Source organism: Suncus etruscus, chromosome 1 (assembly GCF_024139225.1).
Source record: "Suncus etruscus isolate mSunEtr1 chromosome 1, mSunEtr1.pri.cur, whole genome shotgun sequence".
In the NCBI taxonomy this organism is placed as follows: domain Eukaryota; kingdom Metazoa; phylum Chordata; class Mammalia; order Eulipotyphla; family Soricidae; genus Suncus; species Suncus etruscus.
The window spans coordinates 94,923,753-94,944,254 of NC_064848.1; the positions used below are offsets into that span (position 1 = coordinate 94,923,753).

The following is a 20,502-nucleotide window of genomic DNA, read 5'->3' on the forward strand; positions in this document are numbered from 1 at the left end:
CCAGAAATGACTAATTTTAGCTCCTTACCTCTTGATGAAATGAAGAAATTGCTTAAAATCTTAGGTGAGATATGGAGTGGTTGAGCGAATTATCACTATTTGGAAGGATAGTAAAACAAAAAATATTTTAGTATATTGATGAAACCTATACAAATATAATTTATTAATTAACAGTTGGCAAAGTCCTGTTAAGAAAAGACAAAGAAATTATATTAGAAAGAGCAATGGATAAAGAATCATAGGAATGCCATTATGAAATTTCTTCTAAATGCCATTATGAAATTTCTTCTAAGACTGTCATTAATCTAGTAATATTTGTTTACATAGTTTTCAAATAAAGCCATTCAGTTTTAATTTTTTAATACTATTTATTCTACTACTGAAGAATATAAGGGGATCAAAAAATTTCTATTAAAAAATGCCAAGTACTTCAACTAAGTTTATTTCCATTTTGGGTCAGTGCTATATGAAGATAGCATAGATAATGAATAGGTGATTTGAAACTTAAGCACATTTAAATTTAGGGTAAAGTTATCTAGTATCAGATACACATATGAAGAGTTTTGATATATGTACATTGGATTTATATAAAACAGACATTGAGCATAACAAAATAGGTTATGTATTGATAAGAAATAGCACAGTAAACAAAGAGAGAAAACAATTTAAGAACTGTGTTTTATAATAAAAAGTTGATTTAAGTGGTGATATGGAGCATAATTAATTTGAAACAATAGTTTAAAAAATGTAAGAGTCCTGATCATCCTCCTTTTAAATTACTTTTGTTCCTGTGCATCAACCCCATTTATTTCTTTCCTTTTCTTTTTTGGGGGAGGGACTTTGTTTCTTTAATGATACTAAATTGATTCGTTCTCTTTTGCTATAGAACCTAGAAGTATTTGTCTGGTCATTGTTTTAATTATTTGACTATGGGTGAAAGAAAAAAGCCTAGCTTTTTATTTTAAAACCCACTATATACCAAGAATATCTTTAAAGCATTATATTTCAGTTGTCTTAAGTAAAACATCTTTCTTCTACTCATTTAAAAATATTAGTCTTTACTATAATTTATTTAATGTTTCAGTTACAAATTTTTACTCTTAATTTCATTATTGTAAGCACATCAGTATCTTTAAAGTTTTGTAAGCCATTTGGAAGATAAAAATACTCAATGGTTATGTACTCTTCTTAATTTTACCTTGTTAAGGAGATTCTATAGATTTTTCTTTCAATTAAAAATTTTATTTTGGGTTTTTTTTTTTTTTTTTTTTTTTTTTTGGGCCAGACCTGGTGGTGCTCAGGGTTTAGTCCTGACACTGTTCTCAGAAATCACTTGCTTTTGGCTCTGTCCTGTGAGGTCACTTCTGGTGGGTCTTAGGGGACCATAAATAAGGCTTGCTAAGGATTGAACCTGGGTCAATTGTGTCCAGGGTATGTGCCCTACCCCCTGTGCTATAGCTCTGACTGTGATCTTACAGAATTTCTGAAAAAAAAAAAAAAAAAAAAAAAGTAAAGAAATAATGAAGATGAAATTAAATATTTTTAAGATATGTATCTATTTTTGAATATAATATAAATATTGTGCTAATGTTATAAACTATCTTATGGCTAAGTATTATTCTGTCAAAAATATACATATATATAATTTCAGTTTTGATCTAGAATACTTTATATAAAATTTCATGTATTTTAATTGGTAATAATACATGCTAATATTTGTATTTCTCCTAAAACCATATTTATTATTGGAACCATTATTATTTACAAGTATTTTCTAAAAGTTTGCACTTTATAAGTAGGTTGTATCTTAGATATTTTGTATACATACTATTCTTTTAACATTAATTTTAAAACATGTTAGTTTTAGTTTTTTTTTTTTAAAGATATATTTCAATGCTTAGATATATTACTTGATTCTCTTCAAAATGAAACTTTTGGGCTATAATTTAGTTAACGATTTTTTATGGAATATACTATTTGTTTTCTCAAGTTTCTTTGAGTTATATATTGTACATAATTCATTATAACCTGCTGTTCAGCAATTTTGATTGGACACCACACTTCTCTATGTAATTCAGGCTAAATAAATATAATTCTTTATTTTTCAATTATTTATGCCTGTTTATATGTAAACTACATGTATACATTTTTATATCATTAGAAAATTATTCATTTTTTATTAAATATAATAATAGATACTTGTATTTTAATCTTAATTTTTTTCAGGTCTCTGGAATGAAGTATTTCTTTATGTTAATTTTCCCTCTGTATGATCAAGCTCATACTGTATTTTATTAGGAATAGTATGGTGCAATATTATGCAGTAATACAAATGGTGCTACTATGTTTGCTCTAAAATAGTTTTATCAGGTGTGCTCAGTTAATAGTGAATGTCTTTTTTTTTACTTTACAGAAATGAGCATGTCCTTTTTATATGTATTTAATTCTAGATTATAGGGAATAAACCTTTGAATTTCTTGTTATGTTTTCTAAAATGATTAGACTACTATTTTCATGGGATATGGAAAAATAGAAAACTAATAAAGAGGAAGTTAACTTACCTGTTCGATAAAATTTAGAAAATATAAAATATATTTAGAATTGATACACTGAATTTCATAATTGTCAGGCCAAATAACTGCAAAGAAAAAAAGTAAGTTTAGGTGCTTCGATAATAGCTCAGCAGAGTAGAGCACATCCTGTTATTTCTGTTCAAGTCATGGCACCATGTGTAGCTTAAAGCAGTAATCTCTGCTGGGGGCCTTATGGGTGTAGAATATTCTACAGAGGCTTTGTGGGCCCCTAGAATATTCTAAGGGGTCCACAGTTAAAAGTCATATAAGTGGTGGGGCTATAGCATGAAAATATGTGTCCCAATAATAGAAGGGAATGGGAGCACATGAAGAACACAGTCAGAAGGGATCCCCTTTCGGAAAAAGGCTGAAAAATGCAGAGCCTCTCTGATGGTGGCTATGGAAGCTCTCCTGTGACCTGTCAGACCAAGAAGCATCTCATTGCTGCACAGAGTACCAAATTATTAGTGTTTACACCTCTAGACACATAACCACTGCTGGAGAGTACCCCCACTCTTTTCATCATAGAAAACTAATCTATTTAGTTCAATTTGGGGGGGTTGTTAAAATTTACATAGTGAAATGTACAAGTGTAAAATGCATAAATTGGTGAATTTTAACACAAGCACTCACATGATTTGCATTTTATTAAGATTAATATCATTTTTATCACTGCCAAAAATCTGTGCCCTTTCTCATTCATTCCTTTTTCAAAAGTAGTATTTTTTTTATCAGTTTTGCTTCTTACAAATGTCATAAGAAAGTCATGTTAAACCTTTATTTGATGTATCAGAAAATAAATAAGTAAATACGTAAATAGGACATTTTACTGTGATTTTGTTTGTATTACCCCACTATACAATGATACTGAACACATTTTAATAGTGCACATGTTTCCCTGGAGTAATCTCTAAACATAGAGTTTGAGATTATAGTCTCCAGATTCTGCTGGTTGGGTGTGGCCCAACCTCCACGCCACTCATTGAGTTGTTTGCGTACTGTTGAGTCCTTGATTTGGGGGCTCACACCTACTGTGCTCAAGGATTACTCTTGGAGTTATTCAGGGGACTAGTTGAGGTGCCTGGGATTAAAAAAAAAACTTAGATTAGCCAACATTCAAGGACAGCATTTTATCTGCTGTAACCATCTTTCCTTTCTCATCTGTGTTTTCTTAAGGTGTCGTTTATAGAGCCCGAGTTATTAATACTGTCTGAATTCCAGTTCGGTAACTTTTTCTATTATGATTGTTGCTTTTTATGATATAAACAGTAAGGATTAGAGTTATTTTTCTAAGAGTTCTTTGTACTATCATCTCCATTAAATTGATGGTGAAACTGAGGCACAGAAAACTCAAGTAACTTTCCCAAAGTGTAGAAAGTGGTAGAATGGATGCAGAGAACCAGTGCTTTTTTTTTTCTGTTTGTTTGTTTTTGTTATTGTTTATGTGCCACATCTGGTGTATTCAGTGGTTACTCCTGGCTATACATGCAAGATTACTCCCAGCAGTGTGCAGGGAACTGAATGGAATCCCAGGGATAGAACCCAGGTTGGCCATGTGCAAGGCAAGTGTCTTGCTCAGTGTGCTATCTCTCTGGCCTCAGAACATTTGGTCTTAGAACTAGTGCTCCTCAGAACTACACACTCAGTATACTTTACACTTAATCATTTAGGTGGGTTAAAACTTGTTTCTGTTACATGTGTATTTTACAGGCTAAATATCAATGTCTCTTTCAAGATTATAACTGTTTTATTTTTATTATTATTTTAAGTATATATTTGATATTCTTTGAGATTTTGGTGCCATAATCTTTATTCTAGCAACAATACTTTCATTAAAAAGTTTTAAATGAATTTTTGTAATATATTAATAGCTTTTACTTTGAACTATAGATATCACTGAATTATTTGCCTAATAATTTACCTAAAATGAAGATCATTGCTCTAATAACACATCTGATCTTAAAGGTGCTTCTTTGGGAAATTTGTTTTTAAGGAAATATGCAACAAACATTGTTCTTTTATTAAACGCTGTTGCATATTTTCCAGACAAGTTTTATATATATCTAAATATCAGTAAAAATAATATATTGTGTTTGTTACTTAATAACAAAATGTATACATTTAAAATTTGTATTTGATATTTATATTTGAAACCATGTATATTTGTAGGTGTTGCTGTTTGCCAAAATCTGTATAAATATATATATTTACATTTACTTTTCATACTTTTAGTTGCCATCTATTTACTAAGTATATCTGTAATCCTGCCTCGTTTTAAAGAACAACACATCATTGCTCTACTTATAGAATGAAGTCTCAGAATACATAGATAATACTATAATATAATAATACAAATATACAATATTTTTATTAAACATTAGTTATAAAAAACAAAAAAGCTTGCCAATATTGTATTACTATATAAGCTGTGAGTTATAGATGAATAGATATGCCTCCTAAATTCTCAGCCTCTTGTTTACTTGTGTCATTTGATTTATTTGTATATTTGGTTCAAAGAAGCACTTATTTAAATTAGTGAAAAAATACTCAATAATAGACACAGAATTGCAGTCTGTTACAATTTAGTAAGTTAAATAAATAATATTTTGTTTCAAAATATTTATAAAACGTTTATCCTTAGTTGATAATTTTTTACTTTATTTATTTATTGATTGATTGATTAGTGTTGGACCATACCCAGCGGTGCTCAGGGGTCACTCCTGGCTCTGCTCTCAGAAATTGCCTCTGGCAGGCTGGGGGACCACATGGGTGCCGAGAATTGAACCTGATCCCTCCTGGTTGGCCACATGAAGGGGGAACGCCCTATTGCTGTGCTCTCTTATCTCTCTGGCCCTAGCTGGTAATTTTTGATTGAATAAAGTTATTTTAATTTGATTCTTTAACATCCATAAAACTGAGGCTTAAGTCTTAAAAATATATAACCTTAGAATTATATAACCTTAGGATATTGTTGTTTAATTATTAAAATGTGATTATAGTTAGGGAGATGGCTCAAAGGGCTGAAGTACATGCTTTGCATGTGGAAGCATTGATACCCTGTCCTTGTATGCAGCACTCATATTTTCCCACAAAACATCTTGAAAAAGTTCATTTTAAAATGTCTGTGTGTGACCTTCAAACAGAAATACATAACTTGAACCATCTTGTTCTGCCTCTCAAACTGAGGGGGAAATAATGGAGGGCACCAAGACCAGTCATATGAACATTGAATAGAAATAAAATGATCAGACTTGAACACCAAATCCAAAGCCAACTACAACAGAAATGATACCCAGTCTACAACAGGCTAGACACAACACTTGTACTAGAAGCCCAGGAGGCAAAGGGAGGGCGATATGGGATGCAGGCTGGGAACAGGGGTGGAGGGAGGACAACATTGGTGGTGGGAATGCCCCTGATTCAATGTCACAATGTACCTGAAATACTACTGTGAATTATCTGTAAACCACGTTGGTCAAAATAAAAATCATTAATAATAATAATAAAAGAAGTGATGACAGGTCATGTTTTCACCAATAACCACATTAAGGACATTGAAATTTCTACCTTCCTATACATTAATTGTGAACAGACATACTAATTAAATCTCAAACCAATCCAGTGCCAACACAAATAAAATATAGTGCTGTTATATTCAATTTAATCACAAAAGCATAATGTTATAAATGCTGAAAGAAATATAAGACAATGTCCCCACCTTCCTGTAGATAGTATTAAATTAAAACCAACTAAAAAAAAAGTGTCTGTGTGTTTGACTTCCAGTTGTATTTTAAAGAAATGCTTTCACTTTTCTTTATAACAAAGGATAAAAAGATAATCTATCAAATCTTATTTCCTTATTTCATCTTATTTCTTTAAATGAGTCCATTATTAATATAACTCTAAGTTTCCACTTAATATTACTGAACAGATGTAGAAATTTTTAATTAGGAAAAGAAGGGTGATATTTCTGCTTTATGGAGTGTGTGTGTGTGTTGACAGTTTATTTTTGGTGGGGGGTTTGGCTACACCTGGTGGCGCTCAGGGGTTACTCCTGGCTTTGTGCTCAGTAATTGCCCCTGGCTTGGAGGAACATATGGGACTCCAGGGGATCGAAATGCATCCATCCTAGGTCAGCCCAGTGCAAGGCAAATGCCTTACCACTGCACCACCACTCCAGTTTCTGTATTTAAGTTTTATCTTAATATGAACCTCTTGGAACTAGAGAGAAAGCACAGTGGACGGGGCACTTGTCTTGCATGCTGCTTACTGGGTTTGCCATTTAATGTAGCCCTCAGGTCCTACCAGGAGTGATCTGAGTCATAGACTGGAATAAACCCTGAGTATGTGGGTATGGTCCCAGAAAAACAACAACAAATTTAAATAAGAGCATAAACCTCTTGAAAAATTTAAGTAACTAGGAAAACTAATGGGCAACACATGGGGTTGAAACTGAAAGATTGGAAATTTATATAACATTCTGCACACACAATGTATTGTTTTCCGAGGATAAATGCAAATAACTTCTATGGGAACTAGTTTTCTCATTCTTAAAAAGGAGCAGTGATGTTAAATTAATTTGAATTTTCTCTTTTCACATTCCGTGATTTTATACTATAGAAATGAAGAAGAGGGGCCCGGAGAGATAGATAGCACAGCGGCGTTTGCCTTGCAAGCAGCCGATCCAGGACCAAAGGTGGTTGGTTCGAATCCCGGTGTCCCATATGGTCTCCCGTGCCTGCCAGGAGCTATTTCTGAGCAGACAGCCAGGAGTAACCCCTGAGCACTGCCGGGTGTGACCCAAAAACCAAAAAAAAAAAAAAAAAAAAAAAAAAGAAATGAAGAAGAGAAAGAAACTTGGAAATGAAAGGTATTTATTTGTCATAAGGAAAATTGTGTAATTTGTATTATTAAGCCTCTTACAAACTAATAATTGTGATATTATTCCATAATATTTTCAAATTTTGTTTTGATTATCTATTTCATAGATTATAGCCTATCCAAAATAGATATGTTAACTATAAGGAAACTACTGTTGTTTGCTGTTTATTAATTGAGGTATAGGTTTGTAAAATGGAATGCTTCCTTTTAATCTGAAAAATAATTTTTAAGAGCTTAGATGTATTTGTAGATAATATATGATGAAGTGCTCTCTGGGTAGTTCTGATATTTCTTATACTTTCATATTTTCTCATTGTTTTATAGTTTTTAATTTTTATATTTATGACATGGCTTTATTTTAATATTTAAACCTAGTTTTAATTTATTTTGGGGAAAACTTTTTGAAGGGCAAATTTTGATTAAACTAGAATAAGTTGCCAGCATGTTTCTGAATTTGTTCTTTCCCATTACAATGCACTTTAATGAGATTTAAAACTAAATTTAGTGTACTTATATATTCCATTTAAAAGGAATTTTCTCTAATTTTGTACTCAGTTTTTAGGCTGACCCCATGTATTATTAAGCAAACACACAATCAAAAATTAGTTTGACATTATGGGATGACTTGGTAGCTGACTTTTACCATTGCACATAAATAGAGCAGTTATTCTAAATCACAATATCACTTTCAACTAGATAACCACTAAAATCACTGCACTGTGGTTTCTGAAAATGCCATAATCCTTCAAATGCCACATTAAACTGAGAGAAAACCATCGGTAGTGCATGCACAGTTATATAGAAGGATGAGCCATGAACCAAGGGAAAAGATGTTCTGGAAGAACAGTAACCTTTCCCTTGATGTGTGCATTTCCTATTACATTTTTGACACAAAATGTTGCAAAATGATTTAATGGTGGCATTTTGTTTTGCTGACTCCCTTTTTTCATTAAAAGGAAGCCAAAGTTAGAGTAGGAATGTAGGGGAAGAGTGACCAAGCACTGAATTCTATTAAAGGAACTCTGTTTTCAAAATAAATAAAATATTTTAGGAGTATGCTTTTTTCCTTTTATATTGTGTGTTAACTGTGAGTTACAAAATCCTTTAGTTCTATTGTATCTTCAAACTAATGTTGTTTGCTAAAGTTAAAGTTTTCTGCATTTATACTTGATCATAAACATCATGTCAAATCAAGAAAACTTCGTTTATCAATTATATGCATTACATTTACTACATTTAAGTTGTAACACAAGTTGTTCTCCCTTGATTTGTTGAGTTGGATATATGTTTTTAATAACTGATGAATTATTACAACGAAGCAGGATACAAATACAAACACAGTAATCTGTGCTTCTCAGTCAGAAGTCTCAATCAATCACTTCTGATTCTCTATGATAGTCCAATATGTTATGGGGTGAGAAAACAGCCTGAGAGTAGGAGGCCAGTTAAAGAACAGGACCACAGAGGAAGAAAGAAAGTTGCAAGGAAGTCCACTGTTTGAAAAAGGTTCTAAAACATTGGTTTTACAATGGTTTTTCAATGCCTGTTAACTGGGAGGACTAATTTCTATTTGCAAGAAGTTGTATATATGTCCCATATAAAGTTAATATGTTTGTGTACTTATGAAAATATGGTAGTAAAATGAGAAAACTTGCTGAAATAGTTAATATGATTTTTTTGCAGCATTGACTTTCAATTTCTATATTACCTGGGCATGATTCCAGGGAACATTTTTTTTTAGCACCAAACAGCTTAAGAATTAATTTATTAATCAGTATATTGAGTTATATAGCATTCTCTGAATTTGTGTGGTTAATATACACTCCCAAACATGTTTTCTCTTTTATTCAAGTGTTTATTTCAATATCCAGTAAATTTATGATTTAATGACTGGATATCAGACTTCAGAATTGAGCCTTTCTAAATCACAAGTACCAAGAGGAATGGAAATGTGTAAAACCTGGAGTAGCAAAACATACTTTGTCCTGGCTCAGTAGATACTTTTTTCACTCTTATCTTCATTTTTTTTTTTCTGTAACTTTTGTGCTTTTTAAATTTTGACTGTAACATAAGACATGTTTGGCTTTGACTGCATAAAATTGTAGTTGTTTTTATTGTATCATAACAATTTGTAAGATATGAAAGAACAACTCTGATGTGGTGTCTTGAGCCAGTAGAGCTACCTCTGCTGGGTACTCTTAGAGACTTGTTTTGAGCTTCAAACCCTGTACACCAGCATGAAAAGCAAGTATTCAGCCCTATAGCCATCTCCACTACTGCTATTTTTGTTTTCTTTATGATAATTTTTTGGCTTGTTATTGGGCTATATCTGGTGATGCTCAGGGGTTACTCCTGGCTATGTACTCAGAAATCGCTCCTAGCTTGGGGGACCATATGGATGCCAGGGATCGAACCGAGGTCCATCCTGGATCAGCCACGTGAAAGGCAAACACCCTACCACTGCGCTATTGCTCTGGCCCCATTTTTATTCCTTTTTTCTTTTTTGTGGTACTCAGGGGATACTCCTGGCTCTACACTCAGAAATTACTCCTGCAGGCTTGGGAGACCATATGGGATGCTGGAGATCAAACCTGGGTCAGCCACATACTGCGCTCACACTCTGGCCCCAGATTCCATATTTGAAAACCTTGTATCCTATTCCCTGACTCCTTCACTATCTTCCTATTACAACTATTATTTAACTATTACAGCTTTTATTTGGAAATTTTCTTGTCTTTGTCATAGGAACACTTAAGAACACTTAATGGGCTTTAAAAAATAGATACAGAATTGAAATGATTCTTGGTTTTGGAACCATACCTAATAGGTGCTCGGGAGGCTATATGTGGTGCCTGGATTGAACCATGGAGTGTCAGCATTGCAAAGCAAGTATCTTAAACCTTATATGTTTCAATACAGCCCTAAATAATTTCTTTAAATGACCCAAAAATACCCAATAATACAGATATTACTTATTGAAACATTTTCCAAATGATGGGATTTTTGTTGTTTTAATTATGCTAGGTAAAGTATAATTTTAAGATATACTGTATTTTCTGGCATATAAGATGACTTTTCCAGTTAAAATACAGGGTTTGGGTATATTCGCTGTATGACTACCTCTCTTTTAACGCACACAGAATTGAAGTTAAAAAACAGAAGAGAAAAAGAGTAGAACCCTCAAAGGTTAACAGTATATATTTAATAAAGCTAGACTTTGAAGTGCCAACAATCATTTTACATTTGTCATTTGTAGTGAGCGACTGAGTTTTTAATTGTGATCTACATTGAGAGCAGGTACTCATTGAGAGCAGGTCTTACATTGAGAGCAGGTCCACATTGAGAGCAGGTCCTACATTGAGAGCTGCTCCTCCAAGAGCAGCTGGCTGGGGTGCAGTGATTAATAAGACTGCTAGAGGGAGACAGAGCGCCCCTTCTGTGTCCTATAAAAGCTGAACAGAGGACTGAGCACCAGAATGCCACATACCAGTGATGACACCTGGCAAATGGAAGGAATGTAGCGCTTGGTAACTCAGCTCCTCTGTGTTTCCTGAACGATTAATCAGGGCAAGCAGAGGAGTGAGTGATGACGGCTGGCAGATGGATGGGATGCGGTGGTAAGAGGGTGGCTGATCACTTGTCCCTGAAGCTGGAGTAATTTTCAGCATGCTGTATTCTGGCGTATAAGATGACCCCCGACTTTTAAGAAGTTTTTCATGGGGGCCGGCGCAGTGGCGCTAGATGTGAGGTGCCTGCCATGCCTGCGCTAGCCTAGGACTGACGGCGGTTCGATCCCCCGGGGTCCCACATGGTCCCCCAAGCCAGGAGCGACTTCTGAGCGCATAGCCAGGAGAACCCCTGAGCGTCACCGTCACCGGGTGTGGCCCAAAAACAAAAACAAAAACAAAAAAGTTTTTCATGGGTTAAAAAGTTGTCTTATATGCCGGAAAGTACTGTTTTAAAACATGATGAAACTACTTAATATGAAACTTGTATAATGTTTTGATATGCAGAAAATGAATACCAAAAAAAAAAGGGGGGGGGAATAAAAGAAAAAAAAAAAAAAAAAGAAAATGAATACCGTATTTTCTGGCGTATAAGACTGTAGCAAGTCAGCCCCTGAAGAGGTTGACTGATGGTGGGATGGAGGATGAGGCCTTTTTCTTCCAGCTCGGAGCACGCGTCTGCCACCCTGTCTAGCCCACGGTTCTGAGGTGAAACGGCGGGTAAACAGCTCGCAGATAGTCAGGCTTGTGGAAATATTCGCTTTATTCGGAGGACAAAACTGAAGTCCAAAGACTCAGCTTCAGTTCCAGCCAGAAAAAGCCCCGGCCTTCCACAGACCCTTGTTTTTATACCCCAGAGTCAGGTACCACCCAATGGTGGGATCAGATACCAACCAATGGTGGAAGCAGAATCAGGTCCTACCCTAGGGTGGGGGCAAAATCACCAATCAGTTTAGGGTGAGTAACATAGTAATCCCCCAAAATATTTACATACACAACATAAGACAACCAGGTGTATAAGACGATCCCCTAGTTTTACATTAAAACATAGGTTTAGGGGCCGGGCGGTGGCGCTCGAGGTAAGGTGCCTGCCTTACCTGCGCTAGCCTAGGAGACGGACCGCGGTTCGATCCCCCGGCGTCCCATATGGTCCCCCAAGCCAGGAGCGACTTCTGAGCGCATAGCCAGGAGTAACCCCTGAGCGTCACCGGGTGTGGCCCAAAAACCAAAAAAAAAAAAAACAAAAAAAACATAGGTTTAGTCCTATATTTGCTGTATAAGACAGAACGTTCCTGTGCTGCAACTGTATGTATCACAGTGAGCCAATCACAACAAGCTAAGGTTCAAAGGTTATACTGTAATAGACTTCCTCTCTGACTCTGGCCAATCTGAGCAGGCTTTTTACAGTGTAGATTCGGGTCCAAAACATTGTCTAATTTGCATGCATAAAAAGCCTGCTTGGATTGGTTGAGTTAGAGAGGCGGTCTGAGCAGCCTTGCAGTGACTGGTGCAGGATCGAGTTGGAAAATTCCTTTCGTGGCAATATCCAGACAATTTTTAAATACCTCTAAATCTGTAATCTTTTTTTCTTGGAGGAGCCACACTCACCAGTGTTCAGTGATTCATCCTTTTTAAAAAATATTTATTTGAGCACCATAATTACAAACATGTTTGTACTTGGGTTTCAGTTATAAAAAAGAACATTCCCCCTACATCAGTATAACATTCCCAACACCACTGCCTCCATCTCCCTCCTCCCCCACCCCTGCCTATAATCTAGACAGGCAATCTTTCTTTTTTCACTCACTATCATTGTCATGATAGTTGTTAGTGTAGTTATTTTTCTTACTGAATTCACCACTCTTTGTGGTAACCTTCATATCATGAACCAGTCCTTCCAGCCCTCATCTCTATTGACTCTGTGTATTATTACAATGTCTTTTATTTTTCTTAAATCCCATAGATCAGTGAGACTATTGTGTCTGTTTTCTCTCCCTCTGACTTATTTCACTCAGCATAATAGTTTCCCTGTCCATTGTTTATATAGGAAAACTTCATGAATTCATTTTTCCTGAAGTCTGCATAGTATTTCAGTGTGAATATGTACCACAGTTTATTTAGCCATTCATCTTTTTTGAAGGGCATCTGGGTTGTTTCCAGATTCTGTTTATTGTAAACAGCGCTGCAGTGAGTATAGGAGTGCAAAAGGCATTCTGTATTGTGTTTTTGTGTTCTTAAGGTGTATCCCTAGGAGTGGTATAGCTGGATCGTATAGTAGCTCAATTTCCAGTTTTTTGAGGAGCATCTATATTCTTCTCAATAAAGACTGGACTAGATGGCATTCCCACCAGCAGTGGATGAAAGTTAATTTCTCTCTGCATCCCCATCAGCACTGATTCTTTGCCATGAGATGGTACCTGATTGTGTTTTTGTTTTGCATCTCCATGATAATTAATGTTGTGTAATATTTTTTAATGTGCCTTTCGGCCATTTATATTTCTTCTTTGAGGAAGTGTCTATTCATTTCTTCTCCCCACTTTTTGATGGGGTTAGAAGTGAATTTGAATGGGGTGCTTTCTTTGGGTCTCTTTTAGCTGGTTTTCTTCAAGCATGCAGAATTTAGTTGCCTGCAGTCTTTAGCTCTGGAAGTTTCTCTGCAATGATGTCCTTGACTGTTGATTCCTCTTGGGAATTTTCTTCCTGGGTCTCTGGGACTCCACTTTTCTTATGTGTTTGTTGAGTTTATCAAACACTTCTATTTTCATCTATTCCCATTCTTTGAGGATTTTTTTCATTGTCTGATTGTTTGCTTTTTACCAATCTCTTCTCTTGGATGGAGTTGTTAAGTATTTTATATTCCAGCTCACTGATTCAGTCCTCAGCTGCTATTACTTGTTACCTGTTTCCAGTGAGGTTTTCACTTTGCCTACCTAGTTTTTCAGTCTCGTTATTTTAATTTGGAGTTTTCTCATTTTTATTTTTATATCCTCTTGGTTCTTATTTATGATTTGTTCAGTTTGAGCCATGCTTTCTTTGAGTTCCATGAACACCCTCTATATTTCTTCTCTAAACTCCTTATCTGTGTGGCTATATAAGAGGTTGGCTCCTTTTTGGGTCCTCAGAGCTGCTGTCTTTATTCTCTATGCATGGTGTTGGCATGCATTGTTTCTCCATTGTAGTGGGGTATTTTCTATGTGTGGTGCTGGGGTTCATTGGCTAGAATATGTGTGTGGCCATGAAGGGGCGCAGCCACATTCCTCAGTCTCCTTGATTCATGGGCAGAGACAGCCTACCTCTGCTCAGGCCCTTAGGAGATCTTTTCTGCTGTTGTGCCCTTCTAAGCTGTTCTGAATGGGTGGTCTTGGCAGCTTCACAGAGGAGAATATAGGCAAAAGTTCAAAATCAAATCTGTAATCCTTTTATTTTCTAGCAACTTCAGGTGTAAATAATACTATACATAGTGAAAAATAATTCATACTACATTTAGTCAAACTACTGCATGCTATTTTTTTTCTAAATTTTGCTTTTTTCATGCCACCTTGCTGTTCCTTTGTTTTACTCTCCAAAACACATCTCCACTTTTTCTCTGGAATTAAAGTACCTTCTCAGGCTTTTATATTTAGTTATATCTTAGTTACTCATGAATCTTAGTTTTGAAAACTTTATATTAATAGTTAAATTATTATCCCTGATCCCAACTTTAATGCTTATCCTATAGTATGCTTTTTATATAACTAAAATTTTAATCTGTTGATTTTAACTAATCAATTTTTTATTCTATTCTAGCTTTTGGTTCACATCTGGCTGTACTCAGAGCTTACTTCTGGCTCTGTGTTCAGGGATCACTCCTTGTGGTGTCCAAGGGACCAACCATATATGGTGCTAGGAATTGAATTCATGTTGGTTTCATGTCTTACCTGCTCTATGTTCACTCCAGCCTACTATTTTTCTTTGTTGTTCCAAGCAGTGCTCAGGAGATATGGAGGCCACACTTGATAACACTTCTACTGGACTGTTTCAGTACTCAGGTGCAGTGAGGCAACACTGCTTAGATCAATAGTAAAGTTAAATGAAAACAGTATAGTAGTTTTGATGATCAGTATTTTATTCTACAAATTTAGTGAATTTCATGTATAATGATTATCCTTTTAAAGAAGAGGCATTTTTCTATTTTAGTTGTGTTATATAATTATTCTTTTTTTTTTTTTTTTTTTTTTTTTTTGGTGTTTGGGCCACACACTCTGATGCTCAGGGATTACTCCTGGCTATGTGCTCATAAATCGCTTTTGGCTTGGGGAACCATTTGGGATGCCATGGGATTGAACTGCTAGGCTAGTGCAGGCAAGGCAAATGCCTTACTGCTTGTACCACTGCTCCAGCCCTATAAATATTCTTTTTCACATTAAGATTCTTCATAGGCATTTATCATAAAATGTTGAATAAAGCAAAACTACAGTGAAGAATATTTTAAAAAAGAAAATTTCAATAATTCCAAGTATAAACAGGCCAAGTATTAAAGGAGAAAGAAAAAAATTTCCAATCCAGTGTACAAAAATATATATATTCAATACATTGCAACATACTTGTATGTTTTTTTTTTTTCATTTTATTTGTTTATGCAATACTGCTGGTGGTGAGCAGAGATTATTCCTTGCTCTGTTCTCAGGGATCATTCCTGGTGGGGTTCAGGGATCAAGGTAAGAATGCTGCCCACCATTTCTCTCCAGCTCAACATAACTCTATGTTAATAAACAAGTCGTTTAAGACCATAAGTTTGGGGCCCGGAGAGATAGTACAGCGGCGTTTGCCTTGCAAGCAGCTGATCCAGGACCAAAGGTGGTAGGTTCAAATCCCGTCATCCCATATGGTCCCACGTGCTTGCCAGGAGCTATTTCTGAGCAGACAGCCAGGAGTAACCCCTGAGCACCGCCGGATGTGCCCCCCCCAAAAAAAAGACCATAAGTTTGTCCTAAATTCTTGAATATAGGTATCTAGTGCTAGGCAGAGAATAAAAAAAAAGGAACTTAAAAAAACCTGGTAAAATTAGAAATAAAGCAGTAATTTTTGTTAAAGTAAAATTTAAATAACAAAATGATTTATATATAATGCATTTAATGAATTAAATATTTAAAATCCTATATGATAATATACACTAAAGTGTCAATATTTTAAAACCTTGAATATAATTAGTTAATCAAAGTGAATAAAAAATCTTGGAAAAATAAATTTTCCTATGACGTGAACTAACCCTCAAAATTCGGGGCTGGAGAGATAGCATGGAGGTAAGGCATTTGCCTTGCATGCAGAAGGATGGTGGTTTGAATTGTGGCATCCCATATGGTCCCCTGAGCCTGCCAGGAGCGATTTCTGAGCACAGAGCCAGGCGCGACCCCTGAGCGCTACTGGGTGTGGCCCAAATAAACAAAAATAAAAAACACCTCAAAATTCTTTTTAAAAAGACATTATAAGATATCATAATATATAAATAATTCAGTAAATATGCTTAGCGGTCAAAGGATATTGATAATTCATTGATTCAAGTATGTGCATATTTTAATCATCCCTAATAATTATCAACGAGGACAAGTATTGTCTGAAAGTCTTTTTGATTTTTCCTTGTTAACTTATACTTTTATTCCCATCAACATCTTTTTGTTCTCATGTTTTTAACCTCATCACCTATTTTTTTCCTCTTATGTTTGGCAAATGACTTAATCTTTGCTTTGTATTAAAAACAGAAGGTATCAGAGTGAAATTCCTAAGCTTTCTGACATCTGTCTTATAATTTACCTTATAAGCTAACTGATATCAAAGTCCTTTTTGTTCTAACAATACAGTGTGAGCTGTTTTCTTTTCCTTCTAATGCTGATGTTCTACTTGTACTCCATCTAGCATTATCCTTGACTCTTAATTACTTCCTAGGATATTTTTTTGTGTGTGTGTTTTTGGTTTGGGGTTTGTTTTTGTGTTTTTGGATTGCCCCAGCATTTCTTGGGGGCTCATTCAGTTAGTGCTTGTATGTAGGTTGCTCCCGATTCTGTGCTTCTGGTGTAAAGATGATCTATTGTTTTCACCCATTCCAAATATAAACTCAGCTCAGCAGGTTCTTACTTTTCTGTATGTTCAACTTCTCAATTGATTCCTTTCCTCTGACTTTCAAGATACTCATTCACCTAAGACCTAGATAGTTTTCTATCTCTGGATTCCCCTTTTATAGCCTTTTTTAAATTTGATTTTCTTGGACATGTTTATTTTAACATTCTGTTTGAGATCCTTTTTCTCATTCAGCACATTCCCTGGTCATCTCACTAGACTTAGCTTCAATTGAATAGTCAGCTGTTTAACTCTAACTAGCCTTTCTCCACAAAGTCTCATACCAATACCTAGACATATGCTAGTAAGATTCTTCAGGCACTTCAGATTCATTATATAACTTCTCACATCCCAAAGCAATGTGATCACTTTATATCTGATCTCCTGGTGCTTCTATTTTGAACTTTTCTTCTTTCATATGAGCTTTTGCAGATAACTTAACATTTTCTTCTTACTTATAGTTTACTTTTCTCCATTTAGTACATTCATAGTCCATTTTTATATCGCGCACCATTTTTCTCTTTTTTTAGTTTTTGGGATGGGGTCACACCTTGCGATACTCAGGGCTCACACCTGGTTTGCACTCAGGAATTACTCCTGGTGATGCTCAAGGGATGCTGGGGATTGTACCCTAGTCAGGTGCATGTAGGGAAAGTGCTCTACTTGCTGTACTATTTCTCCATCCCCTTATATCACAACCTAAGAGACTTATTTACTTAAGTACTTTAAGTAGATGCTCAAGAAGGTGTCTGACTCTTATCACTTAAGAATATTTTCTCCCTGTTCACTTGTGTGGATTTTATCCTTTATATTTGTTGGTTCTTTTCTGTCTCAAAATTTTATTTTCTGTATTTTTTTACCTTATAGTGCCATTGTATATTTTAATGCTTGCTTTAGTCTTTTGTTGAAATATTCTGTTAATCCTTTCTCTAACCTTTCTTCCACTTTGCAGGCAAAGATTGTTTATCTGAATGCATTAATAGCAGCTCATGCATGCCTCTATGGTATTATTTGTCACACATAATGTATTTCTTCTATATTAAGAATTTTATGCTTTTGTTCAGTTGCCTCATGCCTCCCATCAGACTGTATTGGATGAGAGAGTTTTGCTTACTTTATATTGCAAGAACTAGATAAATTGTGACATGCTGTCACTTTTCAGTGAAATTTTTATATAAAATGGATGCTTAGTAAAAGGTCACTTGGTATTAGTTTTGGAACTGGACATCTCACTCTTCATTTTCATGTAGTTTTTACACACTATTTTATTTTAGGTTCTTAAAAAGTCCTATTTATCTCTCCATTTAGATAAATTTTTAGTTTATATATATTGTGGGTGAGGAGACATGCAGCATCACTCAGGTCTTATTCTTGGCTTTCTGTTACTACTGTCAGGGTTCAAAGACCAGCATCTGCTGTGAGCAAGGCAAGAAGAGCTTTCCACTTAGGCTATATCTTTTGCCCCTAATTCTACCCTTGTAAGAGAGACTATTTTGGTGTATACATTAATATCTTTATAAATTTTGTTACAGTAGTATCAAAGTCATTTGATGGTTGCAGAGCAATATCCCAATATTTCCTAGTATATTTTAATAAAAGATATGTATTTTTAAACAATTGTACTGTAGTAATTTTGACATCTTACTATTTTTGAGAACACATTTCTTTTTGATTTAATGGCAAGAATGATGTCATTGATTCAGTTCTTAAGCACTAATGTGTAAAACACATTAGTAATGTGTAATGTGTAATACATCATGGCACTGAGCCTTTCACTTCCCTTCTGTGTCAATAGCTACTTTCATTTTGTGAATTTTTTTTTTTTTTTTTTGGTTCTTGGGCCACACCCGGTGGTGCTCAGGAGTTACTCCTGTCTGTCTGCTCAGAAATAGCTCCTGGCAGGCACGGGGGACCATATGGGATACCGGAATTTGAACCAACCACTTTTGGTCCTGGATCGGCTGCTTGCAAGGCAAATGCCGCTGTGCTATCTCTCCGGGCCCCATTTTGTGAAATTTTATTGATTTATTCCCATTTAAAAATTCTATACAAGTTGTATTATCATCAAATCTCAACATAAAATTGTCCACGTCACAAATTTTCTAGATCTTTTTGCTCTGATATTTGTTTAAATTCCTAAAATAAATATTTTGGTAAGGATGTATTGTTTATTAGTAGCAGATAGACATATTAACTAGGTACAGGTTTTTCATTCCCAAAAAGCCTCTTTTTTATCGTGGGTAGAGTGCTTCCAAATAGTTTTGGGGAGATTCAGAAGCTCCTTCTGACATCTTAGCCAACTGGGCTAATGATTAAATGCTAGGGATCAGGGATTTTATGGGTTTCAATCCTGTGCTGATGGATACAGGGACATAACCAGCAGTGCTCTGCAGTTATCTGGGTATCACCCTAGTAAGGTGGTTGATGAGGCCTCCACAACTAAACCCATACTCACAGTGCCCAAGTGTCCATGTGATGCCATGGTCTGGTATAGACCTCTCTCTATACTCTCAGTCTGGTCCTCACTAAGCCTCTTCTTGTGCTAGTAACCCAAAGTAGTAATATCTCCATCAATAATAATAAAATATATAAAATATAGAATATATGACATACATTTTCTTCATTTTACTTGATACTGTAAGATAAATTTTAGATTTGGTATAGGTTGTCTTTATCTTCATTGATTACTATTTAAACAGCTATAGTTTTAATTAAAAACTAGGAATTTGGGGGCCAGAGTGGTGGTGCAGCAGTAAGATGTTTGCCTTGCACGTGGCTGATCTAGGACAGACCATGGTTCAATCCCCCCAGTGTCCCATATGGTCCCTCAAGCCAGGACTGATTTCTGAGCACATAGCCAGGTGTAACCTCTGGGCAGTGAATCAGTGACTGTCTCCACAATTTTTTTTTTTTTTGATCTATCTCTAAATGAGCAAGTCTTTGTAATGGCGCTTTCTTCATTAGTACCTTTAACACCAAGAACTCTGTTATTTAGCATAGCTAAATCTGATCATTAGAACTTTTAAGGAGATAATTCTTTCGGCCAAAATGTCATCATTATACAATGTTGAAGGACGCTAATAAAACTGCAAGCAAAATGACAGACAAGCAAAAAGGTATTTTTTACTTCAGTGCTGACCCAGAAATGTGATCAAAAGTGTAGGAGCTCTCTAGACCACGCTGAAATTGCAGTCCTATCTAAACTAACACTTCCCAAATGTTCAAATTGGGTGGCACTGCTGCCCTCACTGCCCTGGCATTAGTCTCAGTGGGAGTTGCTGAATAATGCTGAATAAATTCCCTTTTCTGGGAAGGGACTGTAGGAAATACATTTGGGGATGTTGTTTCATGTGGTGCTGAGGATCAAATGCAGTACATTGTGCTTGTGAGACATGCATGCACACTACCACTTAACTATATATATCACGCCAGGTGAGAACTGCTTTTGA

At 35.3% G+C, this 20,502-nt stretch overlaps 1 protein-coding gene across 1 annotated transcript in view; it reads left to right on the top strand.

Moving 5' to 3' along the window:
- Positions 1-20,502, top strand: part of PHF14 (PHD finger protein 14) — a 171,276-nt gene that overhangs the window by 93,688 nt on the left and 57,086 nt on the right. The window lies entirely within an intron of this gene.